General features: G+C 39.2%; 1 long non-coding RNA gene across 1 annotated transcript; it reads right to left on the reverse strand.

Annotated features, from left to right (window-relative positions):
- Positions 1-4397: 4397 nt before the first annotated feature.
- Positions 4398-24487, reverse strand: LOC309606597. Its single transcript, XR_014231977.1, has 2 exons — positions 6410-24487; positions 4398-6379 (listed from the first exon to the last, which is right to left on the reverse strand). It is a non-coding gene; the product is annotated as an uncharacterized lncRNA (long non-coding RNA).
- Between the last annotated feature and the right edge of the window lie 66 nt (positions 24488-24553).

The following is a 24553-nucleotide window of genomic DNA, read 5'->3' on the forward strand; positions in this document are numbered from 1 at the left end:
CCTTCTGGCTTGCAGAGTTTCTGCTGAAAGATCAGATGTTAACCTTATGGGGATTCCCTTGTGTGTTATTTGTTGTTTTTCCCTTGCTGCCTTTAATATGTTTTCCTTATATTTAATTTTTGACAGTTTGATTAATATGTGTCTTGGCGTGTTTCTCCTTGGGTTTATCCTGTATGGGACTCTCTGTGCTTCCAGGACTTGATTAACTACTTCCTTTCCCATATTAGGGAAGTTTTCAACTATAATCTCTTCAAATATTTTCTCAGTCCCTTTCTTTTTCTCTTCTTCTTCTGGGACCCCTATAATTCAAATGTTGGTGCATTTAATGTTGTCCCAGAGGTCTCTGAGACTGTCCTCAGTTCTTTTCATTCTTTTTTCTTTATTCTGCTCTGCAGTAGTTATTTCCACCATTTTATCTTCCAGGTCACTTATCCGTTCTTCTGCCTCAGTTATTCTGCTATTGATCCCATCTAGAGTATTTTTAATTTCATTTATTGTGTTTTTCATCATTGCTTGGTTCCTCTTTAGTTCTTCTACGTCCTTGTTAAATGTTTCTTGCATTGTCTATTCTATTTCCAAGATTTTGGATCATCCTTACTATCATTATTCTGAATTCTTTTTCAGGTAGACTACCTATTTCCTCTTCATTTGTTAGGTCTGGTGTGTTTTGACCCTGCTCCTTCATCTGCTGTGTGTTTTTCTGTCGTCTCATTTTGCTTATCTTACTGTGTTTGGGGTCTCCTTTTCACAGGTTGCAGGTTTGTAGTTCCCGTTGTTTTTGGTATCTGTCCTCAGTGGCTAAGGTTGGTTCAGTGGGTTGTGTAGGCTTCCTGGTGGAGGGAACTAGTGCCTGTGTTCTGGTGGATGAGGCTGGATCTTGTCTTTCTGGTGGGCACGTCCACATCTGGTGGTGTATTTTGGGGTGTCTGTGGCCTTATTATGATTTTAGGCAGCCTCTGTGCTAATGGATGGGGCTGTGTTCCTGTCTTGCTAGTTGTTTGGCATAGGGTGTCCAGCACTGTAGCTTGCTGGTCGTTGAGTGAAGCTGGGTCTTGATGTTGAGATGGAGATCTCTGAGAGATTTTTGCCGTTTGGTATTACGTGGAGCTGGGAGGTCTCTTGTGGACCAGTGTCCTGAAGTTGGCTCTCCCACCTCAGAGGTACAGCCCTGATGCCTGGCTGGAGCACCAAGAGCCTTTCGTCCACACGGGTCAGAGTAAAAGGGAGAAAAAATAGAAAGAAAGAAAGAAAGAGGCTATAATATAGTGAAGTAAAATAAAGCTATTTTAAAGCTAAGCTATACAGACAAAAATCTCACCCAGAAGCATGCACATATACACTCACAAAAAAAGGAAAAGGGGAAAAATTAATATATCCTGCTCCCAAAGTCCACCTCCTGAATTTGGAATGATTCGTTGTCTATTCAGGTATTCAACAGATGCAGGCACATCAAGTTGATTGTGGAGTTTTAATCCGCTGCTTCTGAGGCTGCTGGGAGAGATTTCCCCTTCTCTTCTCTGTTCGCACAGCTCCTGGGGATCAGCTTTGGATTTGGACCCGCCTCTGCGTGTAGGTCGCCTGAGGGCGTCTGTTCTTCACTCAGACAGGACGGGGTTAAAGGAGCAGCTGCTTTGGGGGCTCTGGCTCACCCAGGCCATGGGGAGGGAGGGGTACGGAGGAGGCAGGGCGAGCCTGCGGCGTCAGAGGCTGGCGTGACGTTGCACCAGCCTGAGGCGCGCAGTGCATTCTCCCGGGGAAGTTGTCCCTGGATCACGGGACCCTGGCAGTGGCAGGCTGCACCGGCTCCCGGGAGGGGAGGTGTGGAGAGTTTCCTGTGCTCGCACACAGGCTTCTTGGTGGCGGCAGCAGCAGCCTTAGCATCTCATGCCCATCTCTGGGGTCCGCACTGATAGCCGCGGCTCGCGCCCGTCTCTGGAGCTCGTTTAGGCAGCGCTCTGAATCCCCTCTCCTTGCGCGCCGCGAAACAAAGAGGCAAGAAAAAGTCTCTTTCCTGTTCGGCAGCTGCAGACTTTTTCCTGGACTCCCTCCCAGCCAGCTGTGGCGCACTAACCCCTTCAGGCTGTGTTCACACCGACAACCCCAGTCCTCTCCCTGCGATCCTACCGAAGCTGAGCCTCAGCTCCCAGCCCCGCCCGCCCCGGCAGCTGAGCAGACAAGCCTCTCGGGCTGGTGAGTGCTGCTCGGCGCCGAGCCTCTGTGCGGGAATCTCTCCGTTTTTTCCTCTGCGCCCCTGTTGCTGTGGGATCCGCGCTGATAGCCGCAGCTTGCGCCCGTCTCTGAAGTTCGTTTAGGCAGCGCTCTGAATCCCCTCTCCTCGCGCACCAGGAAACAAAGAGGGAAGAAAAAGTCTCTTGCCTCTTCGGCAGCTGCAGACTTTTTCCCGGACTCCCTCCCTGCTAGCTGTGGTGCACTAACCCCTTCAGGCTGTGTTCACGCCGCCAACCCCAGTCCTCTCCCTGCGATCCTACCGAAGCCCGAGCCTCAGCTCCCAGCCCCGCCCGCCCCAGCGGCTGAGCAGACAAGCCTTTCGGGCTGGTGAGTGCTGGTCGGCACTGATCCTCCGTGCGGGAATCTCTCCGCTTTGCCCTCCGCACCCCTGTGGCTGCGCTCTCCTCCGTGGCTCCGAAGCTTCCCCCCTCTGCCACCCGCAGTCTCTGCCCGCGAAGGGGCTTCCTAGTGCGTGGAAATCTTTCCTCCTTCACAGCTCCCTCCCACTGGTGCAGGTGCCGTCCCTATTCTTTTGTCTCTGTTATTTCTTTTTTCTTTTGCCCTACCCAAGTACGGGGGGAGTTTCTTGCCTTTTGGGAGGTCTGACGTTTTCTGCCAGCGTTCAGTGGGTGTTCTGTAGGAGCAGTTCCAGGCGTAGATGTATTTCTACTGTATCTGTGGGAAGGAAGGTGATCTCCGCATCTTACTCTTCCACCATCTTCTCTCCTTGTCCAATAACCATTTTTAAACTGTGCTTTGAGGAGGCAGCAAGTGCCTTGGGGGCATTTCATTGGCTGTTTGAGCAGGTGAGGTAGAGTCAGGGTCAGCTGTGCTCTGCCCCCACCCTCACTTAACCAGAGCTGCTCAATTTATCTGTTTTATAGATTGAGTTTCTAAATAAGATGCCATTTGGAAAAAAAAACAGTTTTTGTTGTGGGTTGCATTGTGTCCCATAACATAAATCTGGAAATAAAGCCATGATTTTAAATGACACACTCATGGCCTGGAAGATGTGCTGGAAGAAGTATCTTAATATATAAAGCAAAACTGCATAAAGACCTATAAAAAATGCGAAAACATGTAAGAGACCGACAGGATAGATCTGGGAGACCCAGCAGAGCGAGCATGTGAATTTAAGGACATCCAGAAGGAGAGGGCTCCCAGAAAAGAAAAGATGAGAAGAAGCAGTCTTGAAATATATAAAAATTACCCTAAGCAGAAATCATGATCAAATTATTAAAAATTACCCTAAGTTAAAAGAAAATTAAATATGATTGGTCAGAGTTCACATGGCAGGTTGGGTTGGTGAAAAAAACAAAATGATACATCTAATCATATCTTCATACATTTCCTGAACTATAAACTCTTGAAAGTGCCAAGAACACTGTAAAGATCAAATCTCATAAGGCATATAGGCAGATGTTGAAATTAAAAAATAATGTAGCTTTGGGCTTCCCTGGTGGCGCAGTGGTTGAGAATCTGCCTGCCAATGCAGGGGACACGGGTTCGAGCCCTGGTCTGGGAAGATCCCACATGCCGCGGAGCAACTAGGCCCGTGAGCCACAACTACTGAGCCTGCGCATCTGGAGCCTGTGCTCCGCAACAAGAGAGGCCGCGATAGTGAGAGGCCCGTGCACCACGATGAAGAGTGGACCCTGCTTGCCGCAACTAGAGAAAGCCATTGCACAGAAAAGAAGACCCAACACAGCCAAAAATAAATAAATAAATGAATTAATTTTAAAAAAATCAGCTATACTTCAATTAAAAAAAAAATAATGTAGCTTAAAGGGGAGAACAGGAAAAGATTTCGGAGAATAAACCTTTCAGAATTAGAAGCAAGTTCTATCTTTTCCTTATAACCTACAGGCTCCTTCCCACTTCAGATGCACACATAGTCATACTCACACAAATACTCTGTCTGGGGGCTGAGGTGATTCTAAAATGTTATGTGTAAAAATATTCTGCTTTGTGGTAAGCTTGGGATGTCACATGGTTGTGCTGCCATGTGGCACATTAATTTCATGAAGCTCATGAATTCACTCAAGTGCATCGCTATCACAACACCTGTTGCCTGCAGGGCCATAGCTACCAAAAGAGAGTCCTGGTATAAATAAGAAATATCTCAGTCAATTGGATCTTCTTCATTATGAAATTTTCAAATATATATATTTTTTAAATTTATTTATTTATTTATTTATTTATGGCTGTGTTAGGTCTTCGTTTCTGTGTGAGGGCTTTCTCTAGTTGTGGCAAGCAGGAGCCACTCTTCATCGTGGTGTGCAGGCCTCTCACTGTCGCGGCCTCTCTTGTTGCGGAGCACAGGCTCCAGACGCACAGGCTCAGTAGTTGTGGCTCACGGGCCTAGTTGCTCCGCGGCATGTGGGATCTTCCCAGACCAGGGCTCGAACCCGTGTCCTCTGCATTAGCAGGCAGATTCTCAACCACTGCGCCACCAGGGAAGCCCTCAAATATTTTTAATGTACAAATCCAGGTTGTTTACATGTATTCTTGTTGAATTTTATGACTTAGATGGGTTGTTTTATTAATTTATTATAAATCTTGGTTCAGTTTTCTTCATCATATTTTAGTATCATTCAAAGCATTGTTTATTATTCTATATGTAGTTTTTTATTCATTCCAGAATATTTTAAACAGAATGAGCCAAAGGCAAAACTGTAGGGTAAGTCACATGAGACCTTTCTATGATTGACATTTACTACCTTCCTAAGATAGCAGTTATCAAAATGTATTGTTCAGAAGTTTCATACAGAATCTTGCTAATAACACAGGTTCCCAGTTCAACGTCAGGCTCTCTAATTTTGAGCAAGTTTGAAAGCATGCGTTTTGAAGCAACTAAGTGATTCTACGTAGGTGATATGATACTTGTACCTAACTCTGTGATTTATTCCTCAAAGGGAAGTGCTTCCTTCCTTTCTTTCAAGTCTCTAGAGCTCATGTATCTAGTAGAATAAATTGGGTGATTGGAGAAGCATTTCGTTATGTCTGTATTAGTCTGCTCGGGCTGCCATAAAAAAAGTATCACAGATTGGATGGCTTAACTAGCATTTCTCACCGTTCTGGGGGCTAGGAGTCCAAGATCAAGTCCCAGAACAGGACTAGCTTTCTGGTGAGGGCTCTTTTCCTGGCTCATAGATGGCTGCTTTACTGCTGTGTCTTCACGTGGTCCTTCCTTAGTATGAGTGCATGGAGAGAGCAAGCTCCCTGGTGTCTCTACCTGTATGGACACAAATCCTGTATGATCTGGGCCCTATCTTTATGACCTCATTTAACCTTAACTACTTTCTTAGAGGCCCCATCTCCAAATACAGGCACACAGGGGATTAGAGTTTCAACACAGAAATTTTAGAGGGACCCAGACACGCAGCCCATAACCATGCTGTTCATCTTTTCCTTTCTTGTTCCCTAACAGAGTTCCCTTTGCATTCATGGACTCCACAATAAAGGCAGGAAGCAAGTATATCATATGCCATCAGCCTCTCAGCACTTCCCTATAGAACATACTTTCCTGGTCTTGCAATCCTTTTGGGCGCTCAATGGATATTCATAAGGCATGGAATCTCTCAAAAAATTTTGACATCTGCCACTGTCCTAACAATTACTTTGATTTGTTTCTGCACACTTGAAAAAATTTTAATTTGGGGGAACATACTTGATCTCTCATATTTCTGTCACTTTTCAGTGGCCTGCAAACCCTTGGCAGATCTCCAGAAATTACATATATTCCACCAGGTGTGAGTTTTAATAAGAGAGATCCTGATTAACTAAATATTAAGTTGACTAAATATATACCTCAGCTGCTTCATTTAACTGAATGTGGTATTGTTTGCATATATGTATGGGTATTTATAAACACCGGTATTTTATTTTCATTTTCCACAAGTGTTGTCGTGCCAAATCCCCAAAAAAGTACATGCCAACCAAATTAATGTCACACACAGGTGAGGCAGTCATTCCTACCTACCTACCTACCTACCTATCTATCTACCTATCTGTCTATCTACCTACCTATCTGTCTACCTATCTACCTACCTACCTACCTATCTACCTATCTGTCTACCTGTCTACCTACCTACCTACCTATCTATCTATCTACTTATCTACCTACCTATCTACCTATCTATCTACCTATCTACCTACCTCTACCTATCTTATCGTCTACCTACCTATCTACCTATCTACCTATCCATCTATCTATCTACCTGTCTGTCTAGAGGTAGATAGGCAATAGGTAGATAGATAGGTAGATAGGCAAGAAAGTCATATTTTAGATCTTTGTATATAAGAATAGGAGGGAGTTCCCTGGCGATCCAGTGGTTAGGACTTGACGCTTTCAGTGCTTTGGGCCTGGGTTCAGTCCCTGTTCAGGGAACTAAGATCCCATAAGCTGCACAGCATGGCCAAAATAAAAAATAAAAAAAGAAGGAGAGTAGGAGAGCATTGTGTCTAGTAAAATTATTTTCAAAAAATGTTTCTGACACAGAAAGGATTCCGGAGACCTACATTCCCCTCCCTAGGATGCTAGTCACTAGGAGAGTGATTTGGGACAAATAAAAAAAAAAATCTATTCTTGACTTTCCTCATCTGTAAAATAAGGGTGTTGGACTAGATAGTCTCTAAGTCTTTTTAAACTTTCAATTCTGTGCTTCTGTGATTTTATTTTATGAACTGTGTATGTATTCTAACTGACTAGAGAGAAATCCACAGATGGATTTCTATGTACCCAAGAAAATTTACCAACCTGCCTTGTACCCTAAGGGAAGTAAATAGACAATAATAACACCTCCAGAAATTTTCATGCACTAAAGAAAGGATATAAGTAAAATGCTAGAATAACTTTAAGCTGTCTTTTGGGGGGAGATAAGATATAATCTGTTTTCTACTTGAAAAAAAAATGTTTCAAAAGGACATTCCATAAATGGGATAAAGGTGGGGTTTTATTGCTGTGGGTCATATGTACAGTCTTTTCTGACCCACAGTCCCAGTGGTAGGATATGCATTTCATGGGAGACTGAACTCTACTCTGAGGAGTATAGTGGCAGAAACTGGAGAGGATAAGACAGTGTTAAGAGAGAAAACATTTTTGGCCCCATATGGAGGCTCTGAGTCTGTCTGGTCATTACACAACACTATGGTGACTTTGCTATGTAAAGAGGAACTTTATTTCTTGCTTATATTTTCTAATGAATTATTAGTGAAGTTTGTTCCTATGAAGAAGTGGAATTGGCCAGATGCTTGCATAGAATGGTTTTAGGAGAGTTACCAAAAGAACAATTATTGAAATTACCTTCCCTGGATCAAGTTTAGGCTTTGATTATTTCTTGCCTGGAAAATTTACAATTTTTCTAACTGGTGTGACTCTGGTCTCTACTCTGGCAGAGGTAGCTTTCTGAAGCAAAGTTGTGATCAGTTTAAAAGCTGCAGACAAATCTCATTGTCTGACTGAGAAAGTAGGAAGTCCAAACTGGCCAAACATTTTTGACACATTTCTCACATACTATGGATTAATCTATTTGTGAAATTATTAAGTGCTCTGATATATTTGGACTGGGCCTAACCCAAGCTATGGCCTAACCAATACTAGCTGCAACAAAACACCTTGAGTGTATTCAATGTAATTTATATTTTGCAGTTTTTCTGCCTTTCGTAACATTGCCCCTGTTTGATTTTTTTTTTTCACTTCTTTTACCCTCTCCACACCAGATGCATACCTGCTTATATACAAAGCTTAATATAAATGCAATCTATGTGTATTTTAATCTGTATCTTTGCTTCACCCAAGAATAAATAAATCAGACTTTCTAATTAACTTTATTTTTAAATTATAAGATACTAACACTTTTTTGACAGCAGAAGTAGAGGTAACATGTGAAAGAAAAATAGAATGTCCTCCATTAATCTTCCCACAGTATTTTTAATGCGTGTTTTGTTTATGAATAGCATACATACAAAAAAGACATAAATCATGAGTCTGCAACTCGATGAATTTTTACAAAATGAACACCCGGAAATCAGGTCCCAGATCAAGAAACAGTGCATTAGCAGCAAACAGACAGCCCCTTATTTCTCCTAGGGTCACTTCTCCCCAAGGGTAATCACTACCCTGATTTCTATTATCTTAGATTAGTTTGGCCTCCTTTGAGCTTTTTGGAATCATGCATTATTAATTGTCTTGGGTATGGCTTCTTTTTTTCAACATTATGCTTATTAGATTCATCAATGGTCTTGCATATATAGACATATGTATTTCTTTGGAGTCTAGACCAAGAAATAGAAATGCTAGGTATACAAATGGTAAATTTTAGTGGATACTGCCACTCAACAGTGGTTGAATAACTTACATTCACAACATCAGTTTTGAGTTTCCAGTTGCTAAAAGTTGGTTATACATATTTCTCATCCTTGTTGGATCAGTGGGCTACCTAGGGCATTTTCTTCTTATGGCAATGGAAGAAATGCAAGAGAAATGGGTGAAAACATGCATTGTTCTTCCAGTCTTGGTTGAGAACTAGAATAATGTCACGTCCGTCTAGATTTTATTGGTCAAATCATTACAGCTAAGCCCAACGTCAATATGTGCCCCATCTTTAGCGAAAAGTGCTGCAAAATCACTTAACAAATATATGGATGCAGGGAATAGTGAAACATTGGGAATAACAACACAGTCTATCACAGTTTGCTCTCTTGATGACATTTATTTATATCCCTCCAACACACAAAATTTACTCATTCCCCAAGACACTCCCAAAGTCGTATCTGATCATGGTATGACGCTCAGAGGCCAGAATTTTATGCTTTATATCAGGTCAGTATTTTCCTCCTCCTGTTTGCAACCTTTAGAGGGAAAAAAAGACAAGTCAGTCCTATACATGCCTAGCTCAAGGATAGAATAAACTAATAAACATTCTCATTTAGAAGAGTGATGAATAGGGAACATATAACAATCACTGTTTCTTAGAAATTCTGGAATCTCAATGGACAAATGTCGCTGCATTTGGCTATCCTTGGGACGTGGACTATTCCTTAATTGATCCCTGGATCTGCTCATTTGGATGGTTCCCAAATCTGTTGGTCTCCATAATTCTTTTCTTTCCACCATTTTTGTTGGTCATATCTAAAGAGGCATTATAGAATATACACTTCTTAGAGACCAGTATGGTTTCTTAGGATGTTTCCTGGCTATAGAAGTTTTTAGGCCAGAAAATGTTTGAACTTGAATGTTTTTAGTCTCTTTAATACAAACGGGGTGTTTTTACCAATACAACTTTTTAAAATCTTTGTGGGTTTTGTCTGTATTGGAATTCAGTCAACTCTATATGACAAAACCACATGTATAAATAATATCAAAGCATACCTCTCTTTTAAGATTAATTTATTGTTTGTTTCTTTTTATTTTATGTGGGCCTCTATCATCTCTGCTGAGAAGTCAACTATCAGTCTCATTCTTGCTTCTTTAATGGTAATGCATCTCTCTTTTTCTTTTTCCTTTTTTTTTTTTTGTTGCTTTGAATATTTATTCTTTGTCTTGGATTTTAGCAGACCTGTTATGATGAGCCTATGGTTTAGTTTTTGTTTCATTTTTGGTTTGTGTGTTTTTTTCTTTAATCCACTTATTTCTGACCCATTCTTTCTCTACTGTATTCCAGGGACTCCAATTACATGTATATTAGATGTATTCTCTAAGTTCCATGGGTCTCTAAATTTCTTTTCTTTATTTTTATTTTATATTCTAAATTTGGATTATATAATATAAACCTGACTTTCAATTCAATTATTCTAGAACTCATTAATCACATTTCATATTGACATATCTAATAAATTCAAAATTTTAGATACTATTGATATTCATCAATTCTAGATTTTCCATTTGATTCTTTTTTAAGGATTATAATTTTCTGGTGGAATTGTTCATTTCTTCATCAATTTCTCATCTTTTCCATGGTTTTCTTAAACACAGGAGTCAATTAACTCTGATATCTTTGCTACCTATGGGTCTACATTTATAGCTTCTTTTTTCTCCTGGCTTTGGTCCTGAGTTTCTGTCTGTTGGTGTGCCTAGTGATTTTTTTTTTAATTGAATGGCAGACAGTAGTTTAAAAACCGTAGAGGCTGCAGATGATCTTATGTCTCTCAAGAGTGAGTTCACCCATTCCCACACTAGTCAGATAGGGTGGTGATTGATTATGTTAATCAAATCTTTAGTGGTGCTGAGTTAAGGCTAGGTTGAAGCCCTCTTACGACCAAGTCAACTTTGGTTTTGCCTCTGTCTTTCCAGGATTTTTGGCTAAGAACCTGCTGTATTCTGTGGAACCCAGTCCTTTGACAGATCTCAAACCCTAACCTTTCTCTGTTCTGTTTTTCTGCTTAGGTTATGGCCTTCCCCACAACAAAACTAGAGTTTAGCAAGTATACTGAGGGGATAACTAGTCATGTGCTTCTGGTCCTTTCAATATCTGCCAAAATTCTGTTGTTTCTCTCTGTTACTCAGCAAAAGCCTTCTGGGTTCTAACTCCTAGATTCTTGGTCTCCTGCTCACAGCCAGAATCATTAACTCCCCCAGGATAAAAGTAGTTTCAGAAGGTCAGTTTATCTTTCTGAAGTTCTTCCTCTGCTTAATCTTGGTCCGTCTTTTTATGTTGCCTCCTCTTCATCACACCCAAAGAAATGATCTCTGTACTTTGTTCAACTTTCCTTTTGTCTGTAGGTGCATGCACTGGTCTGATACCAGTTACTACATTCCATACACACGTAGGAATCTTTCCTTCCATACCATTTATCAAAAAAACTATTTTATCATGTTGTGTAGCAATCTTTCTATATGTATCTATTTCCTTGAAGAGATTATGTGACCATGAACTTCTTGAGGGCAGAAGTTGTGATTAGCTAAATATTTTATGGTTTACATGACTCACAATAGATTAACTATTTTATACTTTAGTGAGGAATAACACAGATTCCTTTGAGAATATGATAAATTATGTGAAATCTGACCAGAAAAATAATTCACATGCAAACATGTTCTCAAATATTTAGATACAATGTTTTGGTTCAACAACCCCTTGGTGCCATTCATGGGATACCTAGGCTTTAGAGATCACAAGTTAAAAACCCCTGCAAATGAAGTTACTGACAAATCATCAGTGACTTTCCTAATTCCTACTGTCACACTATGAGAGCCCTATATCACTATGCCAAAGCATTATTTTTCTACAACTATTATTTTTAAATGAAATTCAAGTGACTAGTAACATAATACATTTCATGGGCTTTGTGGGATTTGGTTGCCCAGTATTCAATTTTCCATGCTGATGTCATCTAAATATGCTTTCGGGAAATTTTATCCTTATTTACTTTACAGTAAATCAAGATGTCCCATGCTACCACTACAAAAAGTCAGCAGCTATCCTGGAGGTCCCTTCTCTTACATCAGCCCTTTCTCCAGCTAGCACTTTGAAGAGATTAGACCTTAACCTCAGTTTCATCAATTAGATCTTCTCTTCCAGGGCTCTGATAATTGACCTGAACAAGGCAAGAATAGAGTTAATGGTTAGAGTTTGTTCATTCTGGTATTGTTGAGATAGAGAGATAGAATAACAGTTTCTGTTACTAAGACTTGCTACGGTTTTCCACTGGAATTTGTTTCATGGCTTCTCCTCTATATTAGAAAGTCCTCCACTATATGTTTTCAACAAATTATCTTTTTTTCTTGTTAAAGAGTCCACAAACATGCTCAGATACACACATGAACACATTATCAGTCATTAAGTTCCATCCAACCATAATCATGATTCCTTACTATCTATTTCCCTTCCAGAGCAAGCAGAAAGAATCATGGAAGACAGGTAATATAGGACAGGAATATTTTTCACTGGCAGAGGGGGAAATAAGCACTGAGAAGAGGATAGTCATACAGTGTACCACATGGGGGCAGCAGATATTACTACAAATTAAGAGATTGCCAAATTCTGTAAACATCAGTTTCCCCCATAAGGTTAAATCTGAGGCTGACAACTTCAACAGCATCATCATTTTAATCATGTTTATCTTTATCATCTCCATCCTTTTTATCTGAATAGGCATAATAGTTTTTAAACAATTCATTGTATATTAGTAGGTGTTCCTAACTTATGAGGATAGAAATCGGCATTTATAATAGAGAGATGTTAAGACATGGATTTTACAGTCCAACAGCCCTGTAAAGATTGAGAGTCCCTGTGACACGGAGCTTTGCTTCTTTTCAAAAGGTGAGATTCCTTGTCTTTGAAAAGAGAATGCCTACATGCAGTATCATGAATAACAAATGAGATGTTATACATAACGTGATTGTCACAGAGCCCACCTTGCAGTAAGAACTCAGAAATGCTTGGTATTACTGTGTTTTTATTCTCTGCATTTGAAAGTTAAATAAAGCAAGTCTTTCAAATTCACAAATGAGGTATGTAAAAGAATAAGGCTATTTATTTTGACTCTGATTCTATTTATTTTGACTCTGATTGTGATTTTCACAATCCCACCACTATTCTTCTTTAAAATGCATATCAATTAATTGGCTATCTTTAGTGCATGGGGAGAAGCCGCAGAATTATACTGAAGGATGGCATATTTTCTTATGAGAAAGATGCTATCATTCACATACGGGAAATAATCTGAGAGAAATGAATCTTTATGAGAGACCTTGGTCTTTACATCTTTAAATATTCTCTAAGGAAAAGACATTATTGAGTTTTCCCAAATAGATCTGGAAATCCCTGTGAATTAAATCAAAGCCTTCTGGAATAACTGTATATTCTTGGAAACATGAGACAAGCCAGAACAGTCCCACGTTGAATGAACGGTTTTTAAAATGCTTGAGAGACCACAAAGCATAAAAGGATTTCTAAGTATGAGGAGGGAATGTGTCTAGTGCATAAAAACCATACATTCAATTTACTGGAGAGAAAAAACATTTTAAAGACACTAACCTTGTGATTTGAATTGAGTGTATTTATTCATTTCAAAGAAGCCACTCAAAAAGTAATAGGCCTTTGTAATGAAACTAGAAAAAGAGCCTGGAATAGGTGAGGTAGAGACGGTGGATAAGAAAAAGGGAAAGGATTGGCTCTGAGTTTGTGGAAAACAAATTATATTTTCATAAAATTTTAGAGACAGAAATTTAGTGGTGTTAGTCCATTATTTTCCTTTAAGAGATGAGGACATAGACAATCAGAGAGGTTCAATGATGTTTTCAAGTCTGTGAAACCACTGAGGGGCAAAACCAAGTCCAGATCTTCTTATTCCTGTACAATTGTTTTCCATTTTTCAACAGCACATCCTCTTTCAAACTGCTTATCTGTTAACTTTGAATAACAGCTATAAAAACCCAATTGCTTTTTAATTGCTTCTTTATGGATTTTAAAAAAGCTTAGTGAATATTTGTTCAGATCTGGCCCCAAGTGTGATAGGATATGCATCATCTGACCAGATTGTCTCTGTTTTCAACAAATGAAAACAGTTATAATAGGAGATTCAAGTCTATTTAAAAACATACACAATATCTAGAAGATCACAGGTGTAGTCTAGTAAAGTATAAAAACTTTTCCTTGGAGAATATTTAAAGATGTAAAAGACCAATGTTTCTTATAAAGATTCACTTCTCTCATGTTATTTCCCACATGGAAATAATAGCATAATTCTCATGGGAAAATATTTCATCCTTTAATATAATTTTGCTGCTTCTCCCCATATACTAAAGATAGCCGATTAATTGATATGCATATCATTGCATCCTTTGATTAACACGTGTCTAGATTTTCCTATTTATTCATGTCTTAACTCAAATGTGTCTTCCACCATCTGTAACCTCCACTACCTACACCAGACATTCTCTATCACATAACCTGCTATTTTCTATATCACTTACTACTATCTGAGATTATCTTATTTACTTCCAAATTACACATATTTTACCTTTCCCATTCAAGGAAGTAAAATGCTTCATGAAGGAAGAAGATTTCTATGATTTTTTCATCACCATATTGTCTGTATGAAAATACATCTTTTAGAGCTACAATTCTCTTACTCTGGAAAAAGTGGGAGATTGCTCTTTGGTGGATAAATAGCTGTCTTACCACAAATAGCTATATCAGATGGCTTCAGAGAGGACTAAATCAGCCGTGTGGCTGACAGGGTCTTCATGCTCCGGCCGGGTTTCAGGCCTGTGCCTCTGAGGTGGGAGAGCCAACTTCAGGACATTGGTCCACCAGAGACCTCCCGGCTCCACATAATATCAAATGACGAAAGCTCTCCCAGAGATCTCCATCTCAAGGCTAAGACCAAGCTCCATTCGACGACCAGCAAGCTATAGTTCTGGGCACCCTATGCCAAACAACTAGCAAGACAGGAACACAACCTGACCCATTAGCAGAGAGGCTGCCTAAAATCATAATAAGGTCACAGACACCCCAAAACAAACAACTGGACACGGTCCTGCCCACCAGAAAGACAAGGTCCAGCCTCATACACCAGAACGCAGGCACCAGTCCCCTGCACCAGGAAGCCTACACAACCCACTGAACCAAACTTAGCCACTGGGGGCAGACGCCAAAAACAACAGGAACTATGAACCTGCAGCCTGTGAAAAGGAGACCACCCCCAATGCAGTAACTTAAGCAAAATGAGAAGACAGAGAAATACACAGCAGATGAAGGAGCAAGGTAAAAACCCACCAGACCAAACAAATGAAGAGGAAATAGGCAGTCTACCTGAAAAAGAATTCAGAGTAATGATAGTAAAGATGATCCAACCTCTTGGAAATAGAATGGAGAAAATACAAGAAATGTTTAACTAAAGAGCAAACAATGATGAAGAGCAAGATAAATGAAATTAAAAATTCTCTAGAAGGAATCAATAGCAGAATAACTGAGGCAGAAGAACGGATAAGTGACCTGGAAGATAAAATAGTGGAAATAACTACCACATGGCAGAATAAAGAAAAAAGAATGAAAAGAATTGAGGACAGTCTCAGAGACATATGGGACAACATTAAATACACCAACAAGGAATTATAGGGGTCCCAGAAGAAGAAGAAGAAAAAAAAAAAAAAAGAGAGGGACTGAGAAAATATTTGAAGGGATTACAGGTGAAAACTTCCCTAATATGGGAAAGGAAATATTCAATCAAGTGCAGGAAGCGCAGAGAGCCCCATATAAGATAAATCCAAGGAGAAACATGCCAAGACACATATTAATCAAACTATCAAAAATTAAATACAAAGAAAAATATTAAAAGCAGCAAGGGAAAACCAACAAATATCATACAAGGGAATTCTCATAAGGTTAACAGCTGATCGATCTTTCAGCAGAAACTCTGCAAGGCAGAAGGAAGTAGCAGGACATATTTAAACTGTTGAAAGGGAAAAACCTACAACCAAGATTACACTACCCAGCAAGGATCTCATTCAGATTCAACGGAGAAATTAAACCCTTTACAGACAAGCAAAAGATAAGACAATTCGGCACCACCAAACCAGCTTTACAACAAATGCTAAAGGAACTTCTCTCGGCAGGAAACAGAAGAGAAGGAAAAGACCTACAATAACAAACCCAAAACAATCAAGAAAATGGTAATAGGAACATACATATCAATAACTACCTTAAATGTAAATGGATTAAATGCTCCCGCCAAAAGACATAGACTGGCTGAATGGATACAAAAACAAGACCTGCATATATGCTGTCTACGAGAGACCCACTTCAGACCTAGGGACACATACACACTGAAAATGAGGGGATGGAAAAAGATATTCTATGCAAGGGGAAACCGAAAGAAAGCTGGAGTAGCAAGTCTCATATCAGACAAAATAGACTTTAAAATAAAGGCTATTACAAGAGACAAAGTAGTACACTACATAAGGATCAAGGGATCGATCCAAGAAGAAGATGTAACAATTGTAAATATTTATACATCCAACATAGGAGCACCTCAATACATAAGGCAAATGCTAACAGCCATAAAAGGGGAAATCGACAGCAACACAATCATAGTAGGGGACTTTAACACCCCACTTTCACCAATGGACAGATCATCCAAAATGAAAATAAATAAGGAAACACAAGCTTTAAATGACACATTAAACAAGATGGACTTAACTGATATTTAAAGGACGTTCCATCCAAAAACAACAGAATACATTTTCTTCTCAACTGCTCATGGAACATTCTCCAGGATAGATCATATCCTGGGTCAAAAATCAAGCCTTGGTAAATTTAAGAAAGTTGAAATCATATCAAGTATCTTTTCTGACCTCAGCACTGTGAGACTAGATATCAATCACAGGAAAAAAACTGTAAAATATACAAACACATGGAGGCGAAACAGTATGCTACTAAATAATCAAGAGATCGCTGAAGAAATCAAAGAGGCAAACAATAAATAACTAGAAACAAATGACAATGAAAACACGATGGGCCAAAACCTATGGGATGCAGCAAAAACGGTTCTAAGAGGGAAGTTTATAGCAATACAATCCTACCTCAAGAAACAAGAAAAATCTCAAGTAAAACTCCTAACCTTATACCTAAAGCAATTAGAGAAAGGAGAACAAAACAACCCCAAAGTTAGCAGAAGGAAAGAAATCATAAAGATCAGATCAGAAATAAATGAAAAAGAAATGAAGGAAATGATAGCAAAGATCAATAAAACTAAAAGCTGGTTCTCTGAGAAGATAAACAAAATTGATAAACCATTAACCAGACTCATCAAGAAAAAAAGAGAGAATACTCAAATCAATATAATTAGAAATGAAAAAGGAGAAGTACCAACTGACACTGCAGAAATGCAAAGGATCATGAGAGATTACTACAAGCAACTAGATGCCAATAAAATAGATAACCTGGAAGAAATGGACAAATTCTTAGAAAAGCACTACCTTCCGAGACTGAACCAGGAAGAAATAGAAAATATAAACAGACCAATCACAAGCACTGAAATTGAGACTGTGATTAAAAATCTCCCAATAAACAAAAGCCCAGGACCAGATGGCTTCACAGGCGAATTCTTTCAAACATTTAGAGAAGAGCTAACACCTATCCTTCTCAAACTTTTCCACAATATAGCAGAGGGAGGAACACTCCCAAACTCATTCTATGAGGCCACCATCACCCTGATACCAAAACCAGACAAAGATGTCACAAAGAAAGAAAGCAACAGGCCAATATCACTGATGAACATAGATGCAAAAATCCTCAACCAAATACTAGCAAACAGAATCCAACAGCACATTAAAAAGATCATACACCATGATCAAGTGGGGTTTATCCCAGGAATGCAAGGATTCTTCAATATATGCAAATCAATGTGATAAAACATATTAACAAATTGAAGGATAAAAACCATATGATAATCTCAATAGATGCAGAAAAAGCTTTTGACAAAATTCAAACCCTCCAGAAAGTAGGCATAAAGGGAACTTACTTCAACATAATAAAGGTCATATATGACAAACCCGCAGCCAACGTTGTTCTCAATGGTGAAAAACTGAAACCATTTTCTCTAAGATAGGAAGAAGACAAGCCTGTCCACTCTAACCACTATTATTCAACATAGTTTTGGAAGTTTTAGCCACAGCAGTCAGAGAAGAAAAAGAAATAAAAGGAATCCAAATCGGAAAAGAAGAAGTTTGCAGATGACATGATACTATACATAGAGAATCCTAAAAATCCTACCAGAAAACTACTAGAGCTAATCAATGATTTTGATAAAGTAGCAGGATACAAAATTAATGCACAACAATCTCTTGCATTCCTACACACTAATGATAAAAGATCTGAAAGAGAAATTAAGAAAACACTCCCATTTACCATTGCAACAAAAAGAATAAAATACCTAGGAATAAACCTACCTAAGGAGACAAAAGACCTGTGTGCAAAAAACTATGACACTGATGAAAGAAATTAAAGATGATACAAATAGATGGAGAGACATACCATGTTCTTGGATTGGAAGAATCAACATTGTGAAAATGACTATACTACCCAAAGCAATCTACAGATTCAATGCAATCCCTATCAAACTACCACTGGCATTTTTCACAGAACTAGAACAAAAATTTCACAATTTGTATGGAAACACAAAAAAGCCTGAATAGCCAGAGCAATCTTGAGAAAGAAAAACGGAGCTGGAGGAATCAGGCTCCCAGACTTCAGACTATATCATAAAGCTACAGTAATCAGACAGTATGGTACTGGCACAAAAACAAAAACATAGACCAATGGAACAGGATAGAAAGCCCAGAGATAAACCCATGCACATATGGTCACCTTATTTTTGACAAAGGAGGCAAGAACATACAATGGAGAAAAGACAGCCTCTTCAATAAGTGGTGCTGAGAAAACTAGACAGCTACATGTAAAAGAATGAAATTAGAACACTCCGTAACACCATACACAAAAATAAACTCAAAGTGGATTACAGATCTAAACGTAAGGCCAGACGCTATAAAACTCTTAGAGGAAAACATAGAACGCTCTGTAACATAAATCACAGCAAGATCCTTTTTGACCCACCTCCTAGAGAAATGGAAATAAAACCCAAAATAAACAAATGGGACCTAATGAAACTTAAAACCTTTTGCACAGCAAAGGAAACCAAAACAAGATGAAAAGACAACCCTCAGAATGGAAGAAAATATTTGCAAACGAAGCAACTGACAAAGGATTAATCTCCAAAATAGACAAGCACCTCATGTAGCTCAGTATCAAAAAAAGAAACAACCCAATCCAAAAATGGGCAGAAGACCTAAATTGACATTTCTCCAAAGAAGATATACAGATTGCCAACAGACACATGAAAGAATGCTCAACATCATTAATAATTAGAGAAATGCAAATCAAAACTACAATGAGATATCATCTCACACCGGTCAGAATGGCCATCATCAAAAAATCTATAAACAAAAAATGCTGGAGAGGGTGTGGAGAAGAGGGAACCCTCTTGCACTGTTGGTGGGAATGTAAATTGATACAGCCACTATGGAGAACAGTATGGAAGTTCCTTAAAAAACTAAAAATAGAACTACCATACGACCCAGCATTCCCACTACTGGGCATATACCCTGAGAAAACCATAATTCAAAAGGAGTCACATACCACAATGTTCATTGCAGCTCTATTTACAACAGCCAGGACATGGAAGCAACCTAAGTGTCCATCGACAGATAAATGGATAAAGAAGATGTGGCACATATATGCAATGGAATATTAATCAGCCATAAAAAGAAACGAAATTGAGTTACCTGTAGTGAGGTGGATGGACCTGGAGACTGTCATACAGAGTGAAATAAGTCAGAAAGAGAAAAACAAATACTGTATGCTAACACATATATATGGAATTAAAAAAAAAAAAAAGGTTCTGAAGAACCTAGGGGCAGGACAGGTATAAAGATGCAGACGTAGAGAATGGACTTGAGGACACAGGTAGGGGGAAGGGTAAGCTGGGACGAAGTGAGAGAGTGGCATGGACATATATACACTACCAAATGTAAAATAGATAGCTAGTGGGAAGCAGCTGCATAGCACAAGGAGATCAGTTCAGTGCTTTGTGACCACCTAGAGGGGTGGGATAGGGAGGGTGGGGGGGGGGAGACGCAATAGGGAGGAGATATGGAGATATATGTATATGTATAGCTGATTCACTTTGTTATAAAGCGGAAACTAACACACCATTGTAACACAATTATACTCCAATAAAGATGTTAAAAAAATAAAAATAAAAAAAATTCAAAAATATGTCTTTTACATAGTACAAGGCTCATCAATATTCCTTGCAAGAATATATTAATCAATACATGTTCAAAGTACCTGCAATTGCCTCATCCTTCCAGTTTCCTCTTGAGATATTTAATTGATAATTCTGTACCTTTTTAGAGCATTGATTGACTGAAAGAATCGTTAAGAGTCTGATTAATAGTTACCTAAGGAGAACGTCTTCCCCATGGCACTATATATTTTGAGACGAAATTGAGAAACTAACGTGTTCATTCTGTTAAATGTATTCCCTTTGCAACATCTGGCAATTGGATTAAAGGACGTTTTTAATTAAGAAAATATTTATGAGGAAATACATAAAATAGGAAAGAGTAAATGGGATTTGATTGCTGTTGCTCCATTTTTAGATAGATAATCCATACTTATATTTGTCTCTAAAAATTATGGAACCAGAGTGGATTTGTTTCCTGAAACTGCTATGTCACATCACCACAAACTAGGTAGCTTAAAATAACAGAAATTTATTCTCTCATAGTTCCTGAGGCCTGAAATTCATATCAGGGTGCAGGCAGGGCTCTCTACTGTCTCTAGAAATTCTAGGAGAGAATCCGTTCGTGGCTTCTTCCAGCCTCTGGGGAGTGTTGGCATTCTCTGACTTGTGGCTGCAGTTCTCTGGTCTGTCTTTGCATTGCCTTCTCCTCTATCTGTATGTGTTTAATATCCCTGTGCCTTCTTCTCATAAGAATACATGTGATATCATTTAGGACCCACTCAAATAATCCAGGATAATCTCATCTCAAAATCCATAATGTAATTACATCTGCAAAAACTTTACCACCTACAATAATAGAGATTTCATGGAATAAGAGTGGGTGTCTTTGAAAGTTATCATTCAGCTCACTACCCAGAGTTAGAAAGTATAACATTAAAAGTATACTAGACCCCCTTCCTGATGTATGAATGTTCCCAGTGACCTCTTCAGTAAGTAGACTGTTGAGAATTTACCTAAGCTAGTCCATGGTATTGCTGACTCAGCATCCATTTGGTTTGGCCAAGTGGGCTGCGGGGATTGTAAACTGATGCTAGCGCCCCATGCAAGAACGTACCCCAAGTAATAGCCAGCAGAGTCACAAGCAGATGTACGTTCCTGATAGGATTTCACTAATAGCCCTTGTGATTAATAGTCTCCCTGCACTTCCCAGGGCCTTCCCCTTGCATGTCCCTTAGATAAGACCCTCATGGAGTTTTTTACCAAAACCTTGCTTCTTTTGGTTTAAATTGACCAATCCAGCCTTAGACAGGGCACAACAAAACTCTTTACCCTTGGACCCTAATAAAGACGTGTGCTTTATGTCCTGCCTCTCTCTCTGCTGGGACCCTGCCTTGCCCTCCCCATGTGGCCTCTGGAGGCCAGCTGTGTGCTTCTTCCAGGACCTGTGAGTAATAAACATCTTTGTTTCAATTCCCCTTGTGGTCTGTTTTTCAACCATGGCTCACCATCCCACACCCTGTGCTCTCAACAAATGTTCATTTAACGAAGTCATAACCTGACCTTTCAAGCTCCTGTTTGAATTTTCCAGGAACAAGGTGCTCACTATCTCCCTGACAACTTGTTCTGTTCATTCTTACTGTTAAAAAAAAAAAAAAAGGTCTCCAGCAATGAAACAGTTCTGTCCTGGGACCCCCTGTCAGTTCAGCCATAATCATGGATAACCTTCAGTATGTGTCTTCTGCTACCCAAATCCAGCAGTCAGTTTAGTCACTGCTGGGAGAACACAAGGAGCCTCAGTGTCACATGAAGATGAAGTCTGGGGAGTATTTGAAAAATCCTTAATAGCCGGTCTGGCAAGTGAGTCTGCCCTGACTACTCCATGTTGGGCCAAGCCATGTAGCTGGGTTTCTATCTTGGTTTCTCCAGCTGGGACTAGAGGCCAACCTGAACTCTAGCTTATCGAGATGAAATCTTCATACCTTTTTGAGTTTGTATCTATTAGACTGACCATTTTCAGTGCCACACTTATCCTGTATCAAGTAAGAATTAGCATTCTACCCTTTTTTTCATACTAGGACCCAGCCCCATACCAAGGTTTACTTCCCAAACCTTATTCTATTCATTTGTTATCAAAGTTATCTTATTTAATCCTCACTATACTTTGAAGTAGTGCTGTTATTATTCCTAATTTACTGAAGACACACCTAAGGCACAGTGAGGTATAGTAACTTGCTCTAGTTGACATAGCTAGCAGGGAGAAGAAGCCAGATGCCTTGAGTCTGGGGTTAGCCAAATTGTGACTTCTGCCCTCTGAAATTACATAGCAGTCTCATGTTCTACATGGAAGTCCATCCCTGAAATATGTTTTATGTCTTCTCTTCTTCAGGCTAAACCATAATTTCTAGTACTTTTCATCTTGTGGTAGATTTTCTATCCCCTTCCTTCCTTCCTTCCTTCCTTCCTTCTTTCCTTGTAATATTTTGTTACCCACAACACGAATTATCATTATCTCTGTCCCTCTCTGTCTTTCCGTCTCTTCCTTTCTTTCTGTCTCTCCCTCTCTCTGTCTCTGTCTCTATCTCTCTCTCTCTCTCTCTTGCCCCCAAAAGGAGCTTGTCTCTAACTTTGATGCCTTCAATCTGTCTGAACACAAAACCAAATCTTATCCTAGATTTTCTTGTGTCTCTATCATATATTCTGGGCCTGGCTGGGCCACTTTTCTTCCCTTTGGAAAAGTATAAAATTTAATTGCCATTCTTTTTTTCTGCTATTTAAAGTCACTGATGGAATGTTCTTGTCTCTAGTGTAATAGCATCATAGCACTGAAAAGCATGTCAAACTGAGCACCTTGCAGGGTGAATGAATTTTGAGGGAAAATTCAATATAAGTTGCTATCCATCTTCTGGAGCAATTTTTCTCACTTCTGATAGAAATCCACTCTTCTTTCTTCATAGATCTTCCTATATCTCTTCTAACTCACATAGTTTCATTCTCAGCTCTCCAACTAAACTAGCAAGTTTGATATTTCTTATCTCTTTGCATGATTAAGAAAGACTCTTCCCTTTGTTTCATTTTCAAGAGAGTACTTTTCTTAAAAAAAACAATGGCCACACTTCTTTCACAGATTCCCAAAAGAACCCAATGTAATTAGGTAATGGAAAGTCAGGAGCCGTGATATAAGAGGGATTGAGAAGAAATGGAAGGTTAGAGAAAGATGGAGAGGGCGTGTAACTGAATTTATCTGCATTCGTGTATTATATTTTTGATCTCCTGCCTGAACTCTAGACCGTTATGTCCAACCTGATTGAGAAGTTCAATAGGCATCTCAAATATTACTAAACTCTTGATTCTGCCCACATAACTGCTACTCCTTCAGTTTCCCCAACTCAGTAATGCAGGGTCCATTATTCTAGTTGCCTAAATAAAAATTTTGAACTCGACTTCTCTCTTTCTCTCATATCACACATAAAATTTGTCCTTATATTCTTAGACTCTTATCTTTAAATACATCCTGGTTTTAAGCACTTCACATGACCCCAACTGCTACAACCGTAGAACATTCTACCATAATCTCTTACCTAGATTATTTCAGATATCTCCCAAGTGGTGTTTCTGCTTTCACCTTGACCCCCCCCCCCCCACACACACACTAGTTTATTTTCTATACAGTAGCAGTAAACTTTAAGTCATATTCTGTAACTTTTCTATTCAAAACCAGTAGCCTCCCACTACACTAAAAGTAATTTCCAACTCATGGCTTATAAGTGTCCAACTCATGCTACTTTATTTGACCCCAGATATCTCGTTTTCCTAAATTTTACTGCTACTCCCTCTCTCACTATGCTCTAGGTTCAATAGCCCCTTTGATCTTCCTATAAAAGAGTGAACTCAAATATTTGAAATATATCCCCTCTTAGAGTCTTTGCTTCTTTTGGGTAGAATGCTGTTAGTATGCTCAAATTGGCATGGCTCATGTATACTTCTAGACGTGTATCCTTCCACTCTCTGTTCAGTGCCATCCTATCAGGGGCTTTCCATGACAACCTTTTTGAAAATAGAATGTCCCATTTCTCTCTATGCACCAGACTGTGCTTTATTTTTCTTCATGGCAGTTATCACCACCTGATACATTGATATTTTTTGTTTTCCATCCTCCCCATGAGGCTAAGGACTATGGCTGTTTTATACTGTTTGATCCCTGGTTCATACAACAATGCTGGTGATTATTAGGTACACAATCATGTTTGCCCAATGAATGAATAAAAATATAATAAACCTTTATGAAGGCCATTGTTTGAGGTTGAAGTGAGTCAGGAAGAGAACAAGTTGTAGAGTCAACTTGAGTCTGAATCCTTCTCTCGTTCTGCCCACCTTAACGTTGGCATGTTATTAGATTTTTAAACTTTTCTGAGTCTCATTTATCTGTACAGAAAAACTGATACACACACATGTGCACATGTGCACATGCACACACACACACACATATATATATATATATATATATTTTTTTTTTGAAAAAGACAAAACTGCACTGGGGCTTGTGGGTTGAGTTCCTCGGGGCCTGGTGCTCACT

This window comes from Balaenoptera borealis (genome assembly GCF_965194805.1).
Source record: "Balaenoptera borealis genome assembly, chromosome: 11".
NCBI lineage: Eukaryota > Metazoa > Chordata > Mammalia > Artiodactyla > Balaenopteridae > Balaenoptera > Balaenoptera borealis.